General features: G+C 38.8%; 1 protein-coding gene and 1 pseudogene across 3 annotated transcripts in view; one reads left to right on the top strand and one right to left on the bottom strand.

Annotated features, from left to right (window-relative positions):
• The window catches only part of LOC306646623 (zinc finger protein 610-like), an 827,359-nt gene that overhangs the window by 765,216 nt on the left and 44,667 nt on the right, over positions 1-17,476 (top strand). The window contains exons 1-2 of one of the 2 annotated variants that reach the window (XR_013759897.1): positions 3,643-3,700; positions 5,361-6,065. The exons of the other annotated variant lie outside the window; for it this stretch is intronic. The gene's annotated coding sequence lies outside the window, so the exon portion shown is untranslated. Of the gene's footprint in view, positions 1-3,642; positions 3,701-5,360; positions 6,066-17,476 lie in introns of those variants that run through there. 2 annotated transcript variants of the gene reach the window in all.
• Positions 4,738-9,796, bottom strand: LOC306646447 (PRELI domain containing protein 3B-like; annotated as a pseudogene). Its single transcript has 3 exons — positions 9,744-9,796; positions 9,595-9,651; positions 4,738-5,613 (listed from the first exon to the last, which is right to left on the bottom strand). The product of its transcript is annotated as a PRELI domain containing protein 3B-like (transcript).

Here is a 17,476-nt window from a genome sequence, read left to right as displayed (position 1 = left end):
TTTTCTTCATGAAATATCTTATTGTCTGTTTTGTAGTGTAGGTTTTCTAGATGTCAGTGCTTTTAACTTTTGTTTAATATGGATGGTTTTTATTTAATTGTAATTTCTGAAACTTAATTACTCTGAAAATAGTATCCTAGGTTGGCATCAATTTTCTTTCAGAGCTTGGTACATAGCATTTCAAGACCTCCTATCACTGAGGGCCTGAGTTGAGAAATAAACTGAGATCAGTTTTGTTTCCCTCTAAATGTTATCTGTCATTTTCTCTGAAGTCTTTAAAATTCTATTCTTATTCTGTATGTTAGGCATTTTCATAATAATTTGTCCTTGTGTGGGTCTCTTGTAATTTTGTACATTTGGGTCCTTTTGTTTTTAGATGCAATCAATGAGTCAAAGATTCTTTGATTCAGCTAGGATAGACTGCCCCTCCAGTCTCAGGATTTTTCACTTTAAGCCTCAGGTAGAAACAGTATTACCACTTCTTGAGTTCTGGATAGCTGAACTAGGAGAAATGCTGCCTTACTCTAATCCATCAGCTTGTGCCTCCCCTTTCCTGTTTTATTTTGAGATGTGATCTTGGTAAATTGCCAAGTCTAACTTTGAACTTGAAATCCTCCTGCTTCAACTTCCTCCGTTGCTGGAATTAAAGGTCTGCACCACTACACCAGCTTCTAAGTAACAATAATTCTTAAAAAGTTTTCTAAGTTTCATAAACTTTTGCTGTTTTCAGCAAGAATCTTGATTTTTCAGTCTTTGCCGAACCACATTAATGCCCATTGACTTCCAATGGTGTAATGAACAGAAAGTCAACACAGGTTAGTCATGTTGAAGAAGATGGTCCCTTAAAGAATATTGTTCTGCCTCAGGCCTCACCACCACAACCTACCTTCCAGTACCTGTGTATCAGCCAGAAAAAGAATAACATTTACTGACTGGCATATATTTTTTAGAAACCTTGCATACCTTGGATGAAACTCACTTGATCATCATGCATTATCTTCTTAATGTTTTGCAATGTTATTCAACAATAATTTATCAAACATTTTTACATCTATGTTTGTCAGGAATATTGTTCTGAAGTTTTGTTTCCTTGATATCACTTTGGTTTTGGTATCAGGGTGGTACTTGCTTCACAGAATGAGTTTGACAGTGTTTTCTGCTGCTCTGTTTCATGAAATCATTGGAGATGAATTGGCATTAGTTATTCTTTAAAGGTCTGATGGAGCTTGACTGAGAATCCTTTAGCTATTGGGTTTTTCTTAACCTCAGCTTTCTTGATCCATATTACTTTACTCTATGCTGATAACATCCCTCCTTTTGGTGAACTTTGAGCACTTCTAGAGAAAATCATACAACAGGAGGGCAGACTGGAATTATTAATGACAAAACTCAAATGGTAACTTCACGTTGACTGGGAAGTGTTTGTTTTTATAAGGCAATGTGCAGTTCCGTGGATCACCTGCCTTATACACATCCCCCACACATGCACAGACAACTTTGCTATGTTCTTTTCATGATCTACTCTCAAACATTATAAATTCTTTAAATTGTCATTAGGTCAATCATCAGAAACTCTGTCTTCATGAATCTTCAGATTTTAGTTCTGTTAGCTTTAATTTATTTACAATCAAATGTTAGCCAGAGAAGGTATCCACAAAACTTGGGTTCCCACCCTCAGGTTTTCTCCTTTCTTCATTACTCCTCACTTTGCATTAAATAGGAAGTCTATATGTTTTGTACATCTGCATGCAGCCAGACTACAGTTTTGTGTTAATATTTTTACTCCTCCACCCTGGGTCCTGTCTTCATAAAAAATGATGAAAGAAAACCTGTGCCCAGCCCAGCCCAATTCTATGACCTGATTTGGTGATTCTTTAATTTCCTTGGGTAGGATTCCTTTTGTTCCTTTGTCCAGAGTTCACAATTGTTGTTTCTTTTCTTTTTTCTTTTTTTATTTTTATTTTTTTGTGGTGCTGGGGATAGAACCCAGGGCCTTGTGCTTTTGAGGCAAGCACTTTACAAACTGAGCTATCTCCCCAGCCCTGTTGTTTCTGCTTATGTGTGAGGGATAGGAAAGAAGAGGATCAGACACACTAAGAAGTAAGTTTATAGAGCTCCCTTTTCTTATTCAAATGGTATAAAAATCCATGAAACTTCTTGTGGAAATTAAACACATATGATACCCAAAACTTCTTGGTACTATGCTATAAAATCCCAATGCCCTGTCCTTCTTTCTTACTTCTTACTCTTTTTATAATTAGAAATATTTCCCACATAAACCCATTCTCAATTTTATTGCAATTCTCTGTGCCAGATGTTCCATCTCTTGAAATCTGCCTCCCCACAAGAACACATCTTTTCTTCCTTGGAAAGGCAAAAAGGGCTTCCCCTCAGTCACACTTGCTGAGCTCCTCCATGTCTGTGGCCAGCAGTTGCCATACAGTTTATGTTGTTCTTCAGTTATCAGGGAAAGTTTAGACTGCAGAAATGATATGAATTACATTATAAGAATTTGTCCAGTCCAATTACCAAGGAAACCTAAAATGTTCAGTTTCCTTCAGTGGTTTACAAACAATATGCTAGTCTCTTTTATTCTGTGCTACTGAAGATCAGAACAATGAAGTAATTTCCCAGGAAATAATCATTGTTATGTGTAATTACATGTCAAGTATTTTGGCAGTGTGTGTGTGTGTGTGTGAATTTGATATCTTTCACTTTTAGTAGGCCTATGTTATTTTGGATGAGTTTCTTTTGGTAGGAAAAATTTGGGAAACATCCAAAAAAAATGTTCTTAAAGCAGTGGAGCAGGCTGATCTAGTATAAGAGCCACAGCATGAATATTTTAATGTTCTTGTGCCCTAAATGACTACTTATCAAATATGCAGAGTTTCACAGAGAAAATAGAGAGCTGATATATTTATGAAAGAAAATATCCTCAGCTTGGTGACTATCTTGTTAAATAATAATAGACTATTTCAGAACTAATACCATTACAATTGTTTTGTTTTTCATTTTTGAATTTCTCTTTCCTGTATTATATCATTCTATATATGATCTTGATATAACTTGTTCAAAATGATTTAAATTCTTTTGACAGGGTATGACATGTGAATGTTTTGAATAATAGTTCATGTTTAACACATACATGTTACAATTAATGAAGCATCTGTAATTATTTTATAAGAGAAAATATAGCATTCATTATTGTTTACCAAAGAGACTTTGACTAAAGTACTCTGTTAAAATAAGCAATGCCATAATATTTCATGTGGTTCAGTCTTCAACTGCTGAAGGGGAATAAAAAAGAAAAGCAAAACTATAGTGGGATTGTCTTGCAGACTGAGTTAGAATGTTCAAATGTATCACATAAAAGGTTATGTGGAGATAATACAAGAAAGTAAAATTAATATGTAGCAGTATACAATATTTAAGGTTGAAACATTAAGTTAAGAAATTTTGTAGAGCCACAATTATTGAATCACATTAGTGCCGAATAATGATATTGATCAGTATCTTTAAGAACTATCAGAAAGCTGTGTCAGAAATGCCTCTTCTGCACTATATATTGCTCAGTGGTACCCCTTTCCATATATCAATACTGGTCTTAATATATGTGTGTGTGTGTGTGTGTGTGTGTGTGTGTGTGTGCATATATATTTTGCCATGCTAGGGACTGAACCCAGGGCCTTGTGCTTCACAGGCAAGTACTCTACAAACTGAGCTATATACCCAACCCTTTATTTTTAAATAAAATACATTTTTTGGATTGTTTTTCACATCACAGCCACTCTGGAAAAATAAATAAGGATATCTCATAATTAAAACCTGCAGTGGACAGATTGAGACAAACATCATTACCCTATGTACATGTATGATTACACAAACAGTATGAGTCTACTTCATGTACAACCAGAGAAATAAGTTTTACCCCATTTTTTTATAAAGAATAAAAAAAAAAACCCTGGAATGAACTTCACTCAGTGGTTAATTTGGGCCCCTCCACACCCTCCAGTATTCATTTTTTTCTCCCAAAATGTCCCCACAAATTCACAATGGAACCATATAATGTAAAACTTTAAGTACTTGGGATTTATGGTTCACATGAAAACATTATCTGAGCAATTTTAAATGATGCAAGGCTCTCCATGTAAAAAAAAAGATGTTTGTAGTCACAATTACCTCAATAAGTATTTATATTCAATAACCTGACATATCATGCCTTAGCAATTTCAAAACCATTATTTTGACAATGGCCGTTTATAAGTTAGCAAATGTGAAATGCTAAAAGAGCTGAAAAGCTGTTCTGTTTCAGTGTTCTAAGAGTGCTGCAGAACTCAGGTAGTGAATTTTTTCTTTTTTCTTTTTTTAGTTAACATAACCAGCCCAGAGTACTGCATGCTAAATCAAATTCAAGGAAGGTAATACCTTTATTAAGTTACAAAACTATGGCAAAGCAATTCATTACTCTTTAATACAATAACATATTATTTATGTTGGAGTCATACTTTAGAATTAGTAATAATTTTCACTCCAAAATTATTATTAAGTACCATATCAAAACAATGGTTTCTAGGATAGCAGGTTATTTTATACAGTTTAATGTATTTTAAAACTATATGATTTCTCCTTTTAGAGTGAGTTCCCTCATGCACGCTGTTCTATTCTGTATTAACAAAGTGATATTGCTTGGTTCTGAGATTGGTCCAGAGTGAGGTAGAGTTCCCAAATCTGAAAAGTGTTAAAATTATATTTTAAGGAGACTCAATGTCAATACCAATTTTCCCAAGTACTTTTTAAAAAAAATTGTTAAATTTTTACATAAATACTAGAATTTTAGAAATTAGTCATTTCAAGCTTACGAACCTCAGATGATTCCTTGGATTTTAGAAGCCTTGTATCTTTGTTTGGATATAAAGTCATATAGCCTTACTCCAGATTATTTTAAAAATTCTACCTAAAATATAGTTGTAGTTTTTAATGATAAATAGATACATTGTCTGTTTGGAGAGACCTAGGGACCTGATATATCCTGACTTTTTCATTTCTCTACAAATGCTGCCACCACCATCAGTATTATGCCTTTTCTTGCCAAAGCTGTCAACTCTTTGATCTCAACATTTAATTTATATATTACCCATTCCATTGCTTCTTAGACTTTACCAGCATTGGAAGATATCATGCTTGCCATCAACCCTTCCAGGTAACTGCTAAGGCTGATTCTCTGCGCAGAGATGATGGCTTCCTGAATCAGAACTGTCTCTTCTGTGTATTAAGGATGTAATTTTTATGTAAGTCTCTCATCCCCTGAAATATTTGTAAAGGAATATTAGTAGTTTTAACTTCCATTGTTTTCTCTACAGGATCAACTACAGAATATTCTTGCAGTTGTTTTGATTCTTGCTGCACCAATAAGAGACTTCAGGGAAGGAAGGAAATCCCCACTGTATGCTGAGAACTCTGTGGCTGCACAGCTTTCCAGAGGGATCTATATGTCTGTCCAGCATATCAACTCCAACTACATTGAAGTTCATAGGGTTTGGATATCTCTGCATTGCAGCTGTTATAATTGTTTCCTATGGGTGGTTGAAGACATGCTCTAAGGTCCAGAGCTTCCTGGTGCAGACAGCCCAAGCCCTGTACCAGCTATACTGGGGGACAGTGAGTCACCCAGTCTCTGTCCCACCCAACCTGCACCCAGTGGGGCATATAGTGTGCAGAAGCCATCAGGCCCCAAGAAAGAATATCCCAAAGTGAGATCCCTTAAATGTTTGTATTTTCCTAGTTAAAGGTTTCCTAATATGTTGTGTTTATATAAATATTTAATACTTTATTAGCTATAGTATTATGTTTCTAAATACAAAAATTTTTAACCCTGATCAGTACTGTATATGCTTGTAATAAAACTTGTAAGCATAATTTATTATAAAAGGAAAAGTACCAAATCATTCATTATTTATATCTAGGGAGTTTTATGGCTGAGTTCAGTAAGTTGTCATTACACAATAATTACAGAAGATACTCAACTGGTTTACCACTGAAAGACCTACCAGCAAACTTTGTATTAGGTAGGTATATAGATCTGTTATTTCTGTTCTTACCATTCTTGCTGTAATGCACTACATTTAAAGCATTGGGGAACTCTGATGTTTCATATACAGTTTTTCCCCCCATCCCTCCCCCTTCCCTGCAATATGTTGTTCATATGGTTTCAATGCTGCTCAAATATGCATTTTCTCATGCCTGTTTGCTTTGAGTGCTGTATGCTGATCGGTAACAAGTTGTTACTTTGGTTATCTGTATACAGTTGCTTGCTGTAAATTAGCAGATACTGAAATAGCTTTATTGCATGTCAAAAATAAAAGTATTTTATGTAAAAAATAATATAATGGTAACTATCAAAGTTACTTCCTTGTAGACTAGCTAAAAAGCAGGTTTTTCTATTTCTCTCATTATTTTTCTCCCTCTTCTTATTTATGTTGAATACTTGAACATTTTATACTTTTGGTACAACTGAATCTGATAATATCTGAAACTCATTATTCCACTGTCCAGTACTGTGGTCCCAATCTAACATTTTTGATCTTACCCTTGGGAAATATTTAGCTAAACAGACAGCACTTATATATTTCACTCAGCAATGAACTCATACAGAAGAATGACTTATTCTATCCTCCCTAGGAAGCCACAGCCTTGCAGAGTATATAAGCAAACTGAGAATGACATCTACAGAACAGTATAATTAGTGCTATAAAGCTTATCTGCAGGGAGCAGTGAGAGAACACCAGAGAAGCAGTTAGCTCCTTGAGAATTGCCATGGAGAAAAGGGAGTCACAAAACCACAGTCTGATAGCAAAGAATGAAAATGTACACATTTCACATGCACCTGCACATGCACATGCACAGGGAGATTGCTGCTAGAACTCCCTATCCAACATTTTTGAATGCTCCCTACATTATGAGAGAATAGGAAAGAAGAGTTCATAAACAAAACCCAGTTATTTTATTCAAGAGGATTAACTCATTAGGGTAAGATTCTCATATTCCAATCATTTCACCTCTTGCATTGCCTCCCACATGAGCTCTTGGGAGACACCTCATATCTGAATCATAACAGTTTTATTAATTTACCTATCAATGCTGTACAGAGGAACAGAGAAAGAACCTCAGCTCAGTAGTGGAATGAACAAGCAGGGGTGTTGAGGGTAACTTTTGTACTGGATTCCAGAAACAGATAGTACCATTCTGTGAGATGTTATGGGAAGCAGACACATATGCCTTTAACAAATGTTGGGGTAAATTTGGCAAAAGCTGAGGCTTACTTCTGCTTCAGTCACAAATAAAGCCATTTACACTCTTTGCCTCCTACTTAGGGGCTACAGAGACACAGGAAGACTTGGAATTTTATGTAAAAAGAAACATTATGATGCAGGCCTGTCACCAATAGGTTCATCTTCTCCCCATGGAGTTATTTAAAGGTGAAGGACAGGCTGAAAGGGAATAACAGGGAAGACCATTTTAATCTTTAAATTATTCTCAGATACCTCTGCTGACTTCTGGTGTTTGCTGTCACTGAAATGTCTCCAGGATAATCCACCATGATATTAAGATGGAGTCTCTCTTGATCAGGGTTTTATTTGGTAGCCTTTGGTCAATAACTGTCTCAAAGCAGACATATATTAAAACTCACTGCAAGTCCTGCTACTCCAGACTCTGTGAGCAGTAGCATACTCCTGAGCAGACCTCAAGTAATCACAGAGATATCTGTGCAAACTCCACTGCAGGTGGGAACTTAGCAGTCTGCCTCAGTTCAGTCAGGGCAGTGGTCACATCAAGGGGATATTGAGCCTTTCTATGGACGTTTTTAAGTATCAAAAATTGCAGGTGACTGTGCTAGGTTATCTATTAGGCAGGGACCATGGATGTTACTAAACACATCATCATAAACAGGGAAATCCCTCAACACAAAGAAGCATCTGGTCTCTCACATTAATCATATTGAAGATAAGGAAACCTGGTATAGATCATCAATGCTAATCAGAAAGGCACTGGGTCTTTTCTTGTTCATTATTTTGTCCCCAGTGCTTCAAGAACAGTGATTGTTTTATAGGTGAGGAAGGGAAAAAAAAGAAAAAAAGAAGGGGGAGAAGAAGACACATGGCATATTAAAACCTGGGGGCAAGGGAATTAATAATTTGGGCCTATTCTTGTGCTACTGTCTCTCTGTCAATGAGTTTGCCCAGTCTACCAAAAGTTTTCCAGTCCAAGTCCAGTTGTTGATGTGAAGTTAGATGTCTTTCCTTGAATATCAGGGAAGATTCCTTGTAAGTAGTAACCCCCTATTGAGAAAGTAGTCTTAACTCCTCTATCCCAAGCATGCACAATGAGCCATGGAGCACTTCACCTGCATGCGCACACACACACACACACACACACACACACACACACACACACACACAAATTAACATGCAGAACCACTGGAATCCACTACCCATACTGGAGCTGGTGACCTGGGAAGTTTTCATGCCAACTGCAAAGAAAACCCATTAACGTCTTCTGAACCCATACATTCAGAGTGGTCTGCATGGTGCTTTACTTCCTCTTCTAAGTTGCAATTAGGGAAAATATAAAATCCAGTGAGAAACAATATCTTGCAAATCCTGCTCACTGCCCTCTTCTCTCTGAGAATTCTGTTTTGTCCCAAGCATCCTGAGCTTGTTCCAGATTGGGGATGAAAGGACAAATTATTGATGAGAATCTGCATTCTCTGCTGGCCAAGTTTTATTTCAAATTGGAAGATTCTCCATTAAATAAAAGATTCCTAGTGCTCTGCAGTTACTCAGGAGTCTAGAGTCTGAAGCAAGTGATCTGAAAGACCATAAACATAGGTCCTGGACTGGAGGCACCAGAGAGCAGGCTTGAAAGAAGCACTTGCAGAGTTACACTTTCTTCCTTTCTGGGAATGGAAACTACTTCCGTTAACCATGCCATTTATTGTTGGTACCCTATATTTTTGACATTGGGGCTTTTCTGACCCTGAAGGGCATGCCCTCCTATGCTGTTTTGTATGTGTGTGTGTGTGTGTGTGTGTGTGTGTGTGTGTGTGCATGCACATTGGGGTGGTTATTCAGATTGAACTCAGGAGCATTCTACAACTCACCCACAACTGAACTATATCCCTAGACCCTTTTTAAATTTTATTTTAAGGCAGGGTCTCACAAAATGGCCCAGACTGGCCTCCTGCCTCAGTTCCTTGAGTCACTTGTATTACAACCATACACCACTGCACCCAGGTCATGCCTTCCTGGAGATACCTAATACCTAGAGAGTTAGCCATCTCTCCAGCATGTTTATCTTACACAAACCGATCCAGTTCCCATACCACCAATGTTCTCCCTATTGGTCTTCCAACATCTTGTGCCACTATTTGATTGCCTTAATCATACCAAGCCCAGGTCCCAGAGAACAAGGGATGGTCCTTGTCTACTAGAGCCCCCTGAAATTATTGAAGCATATTAATCCTAAATCTGCTTATGCTGCTTCCTCTTTTCTTCCTGAACAAATAAAATAAAGTCTTTTTCCCAAGTTCTCCCTCACCTTCCACACTCTCTGTGTCCTGACCAACTCTGGTGCTTCCCATATTGCCTGGCACAACTGTTTATGAAAAGTGTAGAAGGCTTTGAGAGTCAAATATGTTTCTGGGAGTCTTACCATACGAGATTAAAACAAACCTAAGGTACACTTACAAGAACGCCAAATTTGCAAAGCTTCTCAAAAGAGCCAGGAACATTGCATCCATAGCTCGAGTCCCTGGGCCAGGGTCATGGGAGCCCACACAGTCCTCTGTATTCTGTTAGGCCTTCCCCATCTCTGTGCTGAGGAATAGGAAGGGATGCAAGAGATGGGAGGGGAGAAAGGTCTCTACATCTGGAAAGTGGGAATTGTGCAAACACTATTTCTATTGCACACAATTTCTTTGATCATGGCTGCAAACTTGGGTCACAGAAGAGGCATAGGAGCAGACAAAAGCCCACAATAGTCTGTAGTAGAGCTAGACTTGGACTGGTGTTTCAAATACTAGTTTTCTTTCCATTTCCTCAGTTACCTTCCCACTTTTCATTTCCTCAGTTACCTTCCCAATGAACACTTTAAAGCATCATAAAGGGCAGGTCATTTTCTTTCCTGGGTGTTCTTACAATCAGATTAGACTTCCCAATGAGAAGAAAATGGCCTGTCATGACTTTATGACCTCTCCTCCTACTCATTGGTATTATCAGGGCCTGTGACCAGAGCTCTGCCACCCCCAGGACTAAGAACTATGGGAACATGGTCAGCCTAATGTGCCTGGGGACTAGGACATGTAAAATTCTAAAGGATTTTTTCTGCTGCAGTGCCAAGGTCATTGCTCCCTCCAGTCAATGCCCCTGACTGCACATCACGTCCTGAACACCACAGTAAAATCGTCGTCAGCATACTGACAATTTAGGGACTCTGATGGGGCTCAGAGAAGCCAGAAGTCTGACTGCAGAGTGCCCTTCAGTTTTTGCAGGAAAGTGCACTCTCACCCTCTAGTGGTCTCAAGGGGAAACTGCAGGGATCTGCACACCACGACCCAGGATCTTACATACAAGAAAAACGTGGTCCTCTCAATTGTAGTCCTCCCAATCATGATCATGGTGCAGTGACACGGTTTTTAGAGCTTCTTAAACAACAGATTAGCTAATGCTTCCACCTCTGGAAAAGTAAACATAAAAACATTTACAGGGTTATGACTATTAATCTTGGGTGTGGTTGTGGATCTTAAGGGGGACACTGCAACAGGATTCTCTGTACTCCTGGGTGCTAGGGAACAGCTTGTGCAGCCTTTTGTATCTCAGGGTCTGTCTACCTGGGCTGAAACTGACTAACACTGGAAGTCTGTCTGCCTGCAGTGTCAGTGAGATCATCATAAAAAGGGTTTTTTCAAAGTGGTGAAAATGATCATGTTCTTGGAGGAAAGACCAAAACAGGTGGTCAACTGCAAGTGTGTACCTGGAGAGACCATGAAACTTAGGTTCCCTGCATATGATACTGTAGGACTGGGGTGTGGCTTGAGAATCTGCATTGCTATCAAGTTCTCTGGTGAAACTCAGTTGGTCTGGGGCCCACTCTTAGAAACCCATTCAACCATATAACTTAGACAGAACTATTTCTTCTTAAATGATAGGGGCCAGACGGATGTGAGCACATAAATTTTAGAGAATAATTTTATAAAGTGGGCCCACTATGCTGATTCCCACTTGCTTTCTTTTTCAAGAAGCAATTTACCTGCAACCCTGCTAGGCCTAAGTGGACAGGATATGTCATATCCCTCAGTAAACTACCAGTTTTCTGCAGGAGAAATACAGTCCTGATATAATGTTGATAAGGAAGGGAGATTTTAGTGACCCTTTCCACAGGCCAGATGCCAAAACTCAATGTGATAAAGACAATTCCTTCTAATCATATAATCTGTAAGAATTTTTGGTTAAGAATTCAATGATAAACTGTCAGCATGGGTGAAAGTCACCTAGGATTCTTGTGGCTGTGGGGACCTGACAGTATGAAATCATTAAGCTGTCAGTCAAAAATCAAGATATGGACATTGTTCGGACTATCAGGAAACTTCTTTAGGACTCTCTAATGAAACTAGAGTGCAGAAGAGGCACACAGTCTCTCTCATTTCTGAGAGGACTCACTCTCTTCCTCCAGAGTGTCCTTTTCCCTTGTCCTATCCCTTCAATAAACCCATTTCTATTACTCTGAATGACATTTCTGAAGTCTTCCTTACTTGATCACATGAATTAGGGTTTGAAGAGGAGCTGGGTTGCTGTCTCAATTTCCCAGAAGTCACCAGTTCTGTAACATTAAACATTTGAAAATTCTCATGATCTGCCTTTATCTTACTCCAGATACACTGTCAAGATTTTAGGGACCTCAGTCTGCAGCTCTTTTAGGAAGAGTCAAAGGTAGAGAGTGTAAGAATAGAGGTAAACACTAGGAGTGTCTTTGCCCTTCTCACACTCTAGGAGATAGGTTTACCAGGAGATAAATTTGGACTCATTTCTGAGCATCAAGTGCCCTTGTTCCCCACTGCAACATGCAAATGGTCAATGATGCCAGGATTCTCATCATCCATATTCCCAAAGCCAGGTTTTAGGTGACGCTACAAGATATACATAATTTTTCATTACTTTTTTGCAAAGATTTACATGTGATGCTTTTCATGCTAGAGATTTACCAGTACAAAGGGGAAGCCTCTGCACTGTACAACAAGCATGATTTCATAAGATGATCATTTCCTGCCTGCAGTCTCCAGCACATGGGCTCTGACCAATGCTGGGTCCAATAAGAAAACGCATTTAGCCAATTAAAGGGGAGCAGTGCTCTGAGCTCCTCCCTTCCTTCCTGTTTGTCCCAATCAAACTGCAACTACATTTCACCAATAAGAAGTGATTGTTGCTCTGACACCCCACCAATAGGAATCCACAGGACTATACCTGTTCTATTTACTCAAGAAATACACCTCAGTTGATGTGGTTCTTAATATACACTGCAGATCTAGTGAAAAATGATTTCCTTAAAATAGAAAGCAATTTTTGGTTTAAAATGTATACTCACTGACAAAAATGTTACTTATAATACAGAAAAATGCAAGTACTTTCAGATTTGACAGTAGGCAGAGTGCCTACATTGCATGGAAATGTTTTATTTTGAAATCCTAAGAAAAATATATAAATACATTCTGTCCTGGATTATATCCATCTACAAACCAGCCCAGTAGCAAAATGTAACTTTTAACCTTCTTTGAATAGGGAGTGATCCATGAAGGCAGACACATGTCTCTGGGACTGTCTAAAGTCATGCTTCAACATGCAGCCAGTATTAGGTCATTCTCAAAGCTTGTAAGGACTTAAACGTTTTTTGTCACTTTTTTTTATTGGTGCATTATAGTTGTGAGACCAGGGCAAAGAGCAAATAGCTGATTACCCAAGAAAGGGAGATGGATAGATATCACTCAACATCAATTGATTGCTGATAGCTCCTGGGGGAGAGGAAGGATCACATCTTCCAATAAAAGCAATCACCACCTCTTTTGCTCTCTTCCTGCCCTTTTTGTCATCTTTGGCCACAGAGGCAAGGTAAGAGGAGGAGGGGAAATGAGAGAAAAGGAAACCTAGAATTTATAAAGGGAAAATTCACCCCCACTCATTTGGGCATGAGCACTGGACTCCTTTCCAGAGAACTCTCTCTCTTTCTCTCTCTCTCTCTCTTCATTCCATTCATTAAATGAAACTTTTGTCCTTTTGTCTTGCCTTGGCACTTCTTGGGTGTTTAATCTTCAATGGAAGAGGAAAAAGAACCCAATCCTAATTTTTAAAACTGGTTTCAGTTGTACATAATGCTAGAATTTGTTGTTACATATTTGTACATGCACAAAATATAACAATATTATTTGGCTAGTATCAATCCCCAGCACTTCCCTCTTCCCTCCCTACATCCCACCCCTTTGCCACTTTTCTCTACTGATCTTCCTTTGATTTTTAGATTTACCACCTGCTTTGTTTTCTTTTTTTCTCTCTAGCTTACATATAAAACATATAACCCTTAACCTTCTGGGTTTGACTTATTTCCATTAACATGATGGTCTCTTGTTCCATCTATTATTTTGCAAAGACTTAAGTTCAGTTTTCTTTATGGGTGTGTAAAACTACATTGTGTGTATATATATATATATATATATATATATATATATTTTCTGTATCCATTCATCTACTGATGGACAATAGTCTGGTTTTATATTTTGGCTATTGTGAACTGTGTTGCTATAAACATGGGTATGTGTGTTTGTTCCATTGTAGCATGATGACTTCAATTCTTCAGGTTAAATAGTGAAGAGCAGTACTGCTGGAGCATATGGTGGTTTCACATCCAGTCTTTTGAGCAGCATCCACATTATTTCCATAGTTATTGCATTAACTTACTTTCCTCCCAACTATATGAGTTTTTTCTTCTTCTCCACATTCTCTGAAGTATTTATTCTTTTTATTCTTGATGACTGCCATTCTGACTTGTGTGAAGTAATATCTCAATATAGTTTTGATTTTCCTTTCCCTAATTGGTAAAGCTGTTTAACAATTTTTCATATATTTCTTGGTCATTTGTATTTCTTCTTTTGAGAAGTGTCCGTTTGGTTTATTTGCACATTTATTAATTGGGTTATTTGATTGTTTAATCTTCCATTGTTCCTTGCTATCATTCTCTTTTCCCTCCATTACTACAATAGGGAATTGAGAAAAAATAATAGGTCTGTCAATGGTCTTGGTTTCAAGTGACAGAAAACCAACTCTAACATAGGCAAAGGCAGTTTGTATGTGTAGGGTGGGTTGTGTTCTTTTACAAGTAAAAACCCTGTGGGTAGTTCTGAATGCAGGCACAGCAGGTTTCAGTGATTCAATATCTTTTCCTCTCTCAGATCCCATTCCATTTTATGGCCTCCCCTGTAGACAATAGATGCCAATAAGCTTTCCATGCTTACTTCCTATCAGTCATTTGTAGGCCTCTTAATCTGTCTGGCCCAACTCAAGCCAATGTGGCAGGATAAGTGTCTCCTTGTTCAGGGGCCTTCCATGCTGTGACTTCTTAGGCCTCTTCACCTGTCCCACTCACCCCACATGGGGTGAAATGCAGAGGGAGAGCCCAGATAAAACCAGAAGCTATTTATGGAAGAAGAGAAAACAAATATTGTAGAAAGATAGCACCCTCTGCGAGACTCCCCTCTGATTTGCAGGGGAACAACTGTCTACTTCATAAAGCTGTGAATTCTCTGTCAGCTCATGGCACTGTTCAAGAACCCAGGGACCAGAACATCCCCACTTCATTGATGAGGAGACCGGGGCTCAGAGAAAGTAAAATCTTCCTTCCCATGGCCACTGACCTTCAAAGTGGTAGAGCCAGAGTATGAAGTCAAATCTAGTCTCCAAACTGTGTTTTGAATCAGTATTGGCCTCCCAGATCTTTTCTAGTCTCCCTCAGGTACAAGAAGATTATTGTAGATCTAGAGGAGGAAGAGGGAAAGCAGGAAGGATGAAATTCCCTGACAGCACCTCACAGAGACCCTGCACCAATCAGTTTGTTGCTGAGTTTGGGAAGATTCCTGCGTACTAATGTCTTCTACAGGTTTCCATACATATTCATTTCCATGTCAACTTTGCAATTTTGACACTTGCATTATTTTTGTTTACTTATTTTTCTTAATTCACCTTGCCTCTTAAAAATATATTTAAAATCACAACTGTGAATGGCAATTGTCAATCAAAATGAGTACTACTTGCCTCAAATAAAAATTCATTTCAAAATTCCATAGAAATACTAAATAACATTCTCACCATCTGTTCACCATTTAAAATCGCCCCATATCTGAGGCAGGATCTTCAGGCTCAGTTTGGAGAATTACATCTAGCAAGGCACACCAGAAAACACATGACTCTATGCTCCTCTGCCACAAATAACTTTCCAGTCATGCCTGTAGTGTCCCTTGCACTCTAAGAGCAAGGTGAGGGAATTCACAGCCCCTCACAATGAGGTGGTCAGGATTTTCTACCCCAAACATGGCCTCATTGCCAGGCTACTAGTTCTGACCACTGTATCCTTAGTTTCTGACCACATACCCTTGCAAGACATATGATATTCAGAGGCTGTGGTGCCTTCTAGCACCATTTTGCCTAACAATTCAGTCATATCATAACTTCTAATTTACCTCTTCTGTGATTATTACTGTTTAAGTGCTCTCTGAAGAAGAAACCAGGTTTTCACAGTGTCCCCAGGAAGCCAGGCAGTTCTAGACTAAGCACAGTCACATCTTGACCCACTCTCCTTCTGTCCAGTCGCTGCTGAAATGTCTGCCAGAGACGAATCTCCATGGGAAGACAGAGGAACCACCAACTCCAAAAGGAAGAAGGGCCTTTGAGAGCAAGAGGGAGAAGATGCTCACTGCATAGAGAAGGAAATCAGTTCTAAGGGCCCTTGTCTCCTTATCTTGCACAATTTCTGGATCAATGTCCCCTGACTCCTAGCACAAGTTTCCAACTCAAATTACATTAAGTTCATAGTTCCAAGGATAAACTTCTCACCTAGAATAATCTTGTTTCTGTCATACAACCATGTAGTCACAATGACATTCTCTCACATGGCCTGATAGACTAATGATTCTATAGAAATAGAAATCATCTAAACAGCTCTACTCCACCCAGCTCTCATCCAGAAGACTTCAAGACTTTCCATCCTGTCAATAGGGAACCTCAAACCAGATGCTGTGTATAGATTAAATTTCATCATTTTCAGAAAGCAATATGCAGTCACTGTCTCTTAGAGGAGGCAGTGCAGTGGCCTGAGCCCTTTTCTCTCACAGATGGCTGCTCTGCTCCCTGCTGCTCAGTCCTGTTCCTCAACTGAGATTCAGTCTTGCCACCTCTGGTACCTCTTCAAAAGCTAGTAGGGGTGGCCAGGAGGGGGTACTGCTCCCTGTTGCCCAGATTCAGAAGAACTACAACACAAGGAGAGCTGAGTAGGCTTAAGAGACACAGGGAGGCTGAGGGGACAGAGGTCCAAACAATTCAAGGGCAGGTTTGCACTAAGGAAACAGGATTATAAGGAAGGCTGGTCTTATGGGATAACAATGGGAGGGAACAAAAATCCTTCCCCAATAAAAAATACTTCCTCTACCATCACTATTTGGTTTTACTCCTTTGATTAAGGTCTTCATATTTTACAGATTATGTTAATGATAGCTGAAAACTAGGAGGAACCCAAACATTGAAAAGAACAATAAGTCTTGATATGGCTGTTCTTCAAGATTTCATACAGCCTTATGAATAATGGCCTAAAAATATGGATGGTTTAAGGGATTCAGGTAATGTTCAAATGTAGAACAGTAATTGCATGTATGATGAAATTAATATTGTGCTATCTAATGCTGTATTTCTTGAGCAAAATGTCTGAAGTATATACAAGTGTGGTGGTACTAGTGAACTTGGGGGACAGTGTGTAGAAATATAGAAAGATATGATCCAATTATATTCCCTGTCTCAACTCAGAGACTCATGGAGGTGCCATGCAAGAAGAATGGCACTGAATTTTGCAGAATTCAAGTCATCGTGAGGGTTTTTATTAATAAATATTTAGACTTAAAATTGACATTCAAGTGGAACTGAATGTGTCAACGTTGCTTGGGCATTGAGCCCTGACCCTGACCCCATTAAGTTTACATTCCAGGGTGAATATTCACAAGTGAACCCTTTGCTTCTGGCCCCTCTAGCATTTTAATGGAACTCAAGGTCACCAGACCATGCTGCCAGCCACTGCTATAGTTTCCTGTGTCTCTTTTTGTCTCTCTCCTTCCTGCCTGGCCCACCCCCCTCAGCAGGACCCACATGTTGATGTACTGTTTGTTAATGCTAGA

Source organism: Sciurus vulgaris (genome assembly GCF_902686455.1).
Source record: "Sciurus vulgaris genome assembly, chromosome: 16".
Classification (NCBI taxonomy): Eukaryota; Metazoa; Chordata; class Mammalia; order Rodentia; family Sciuridae; genus Sciurus; species Sciurus vulgaris.
This window is presented reverse-complemented; position numbering and strand designations above follow the sequence as displayed.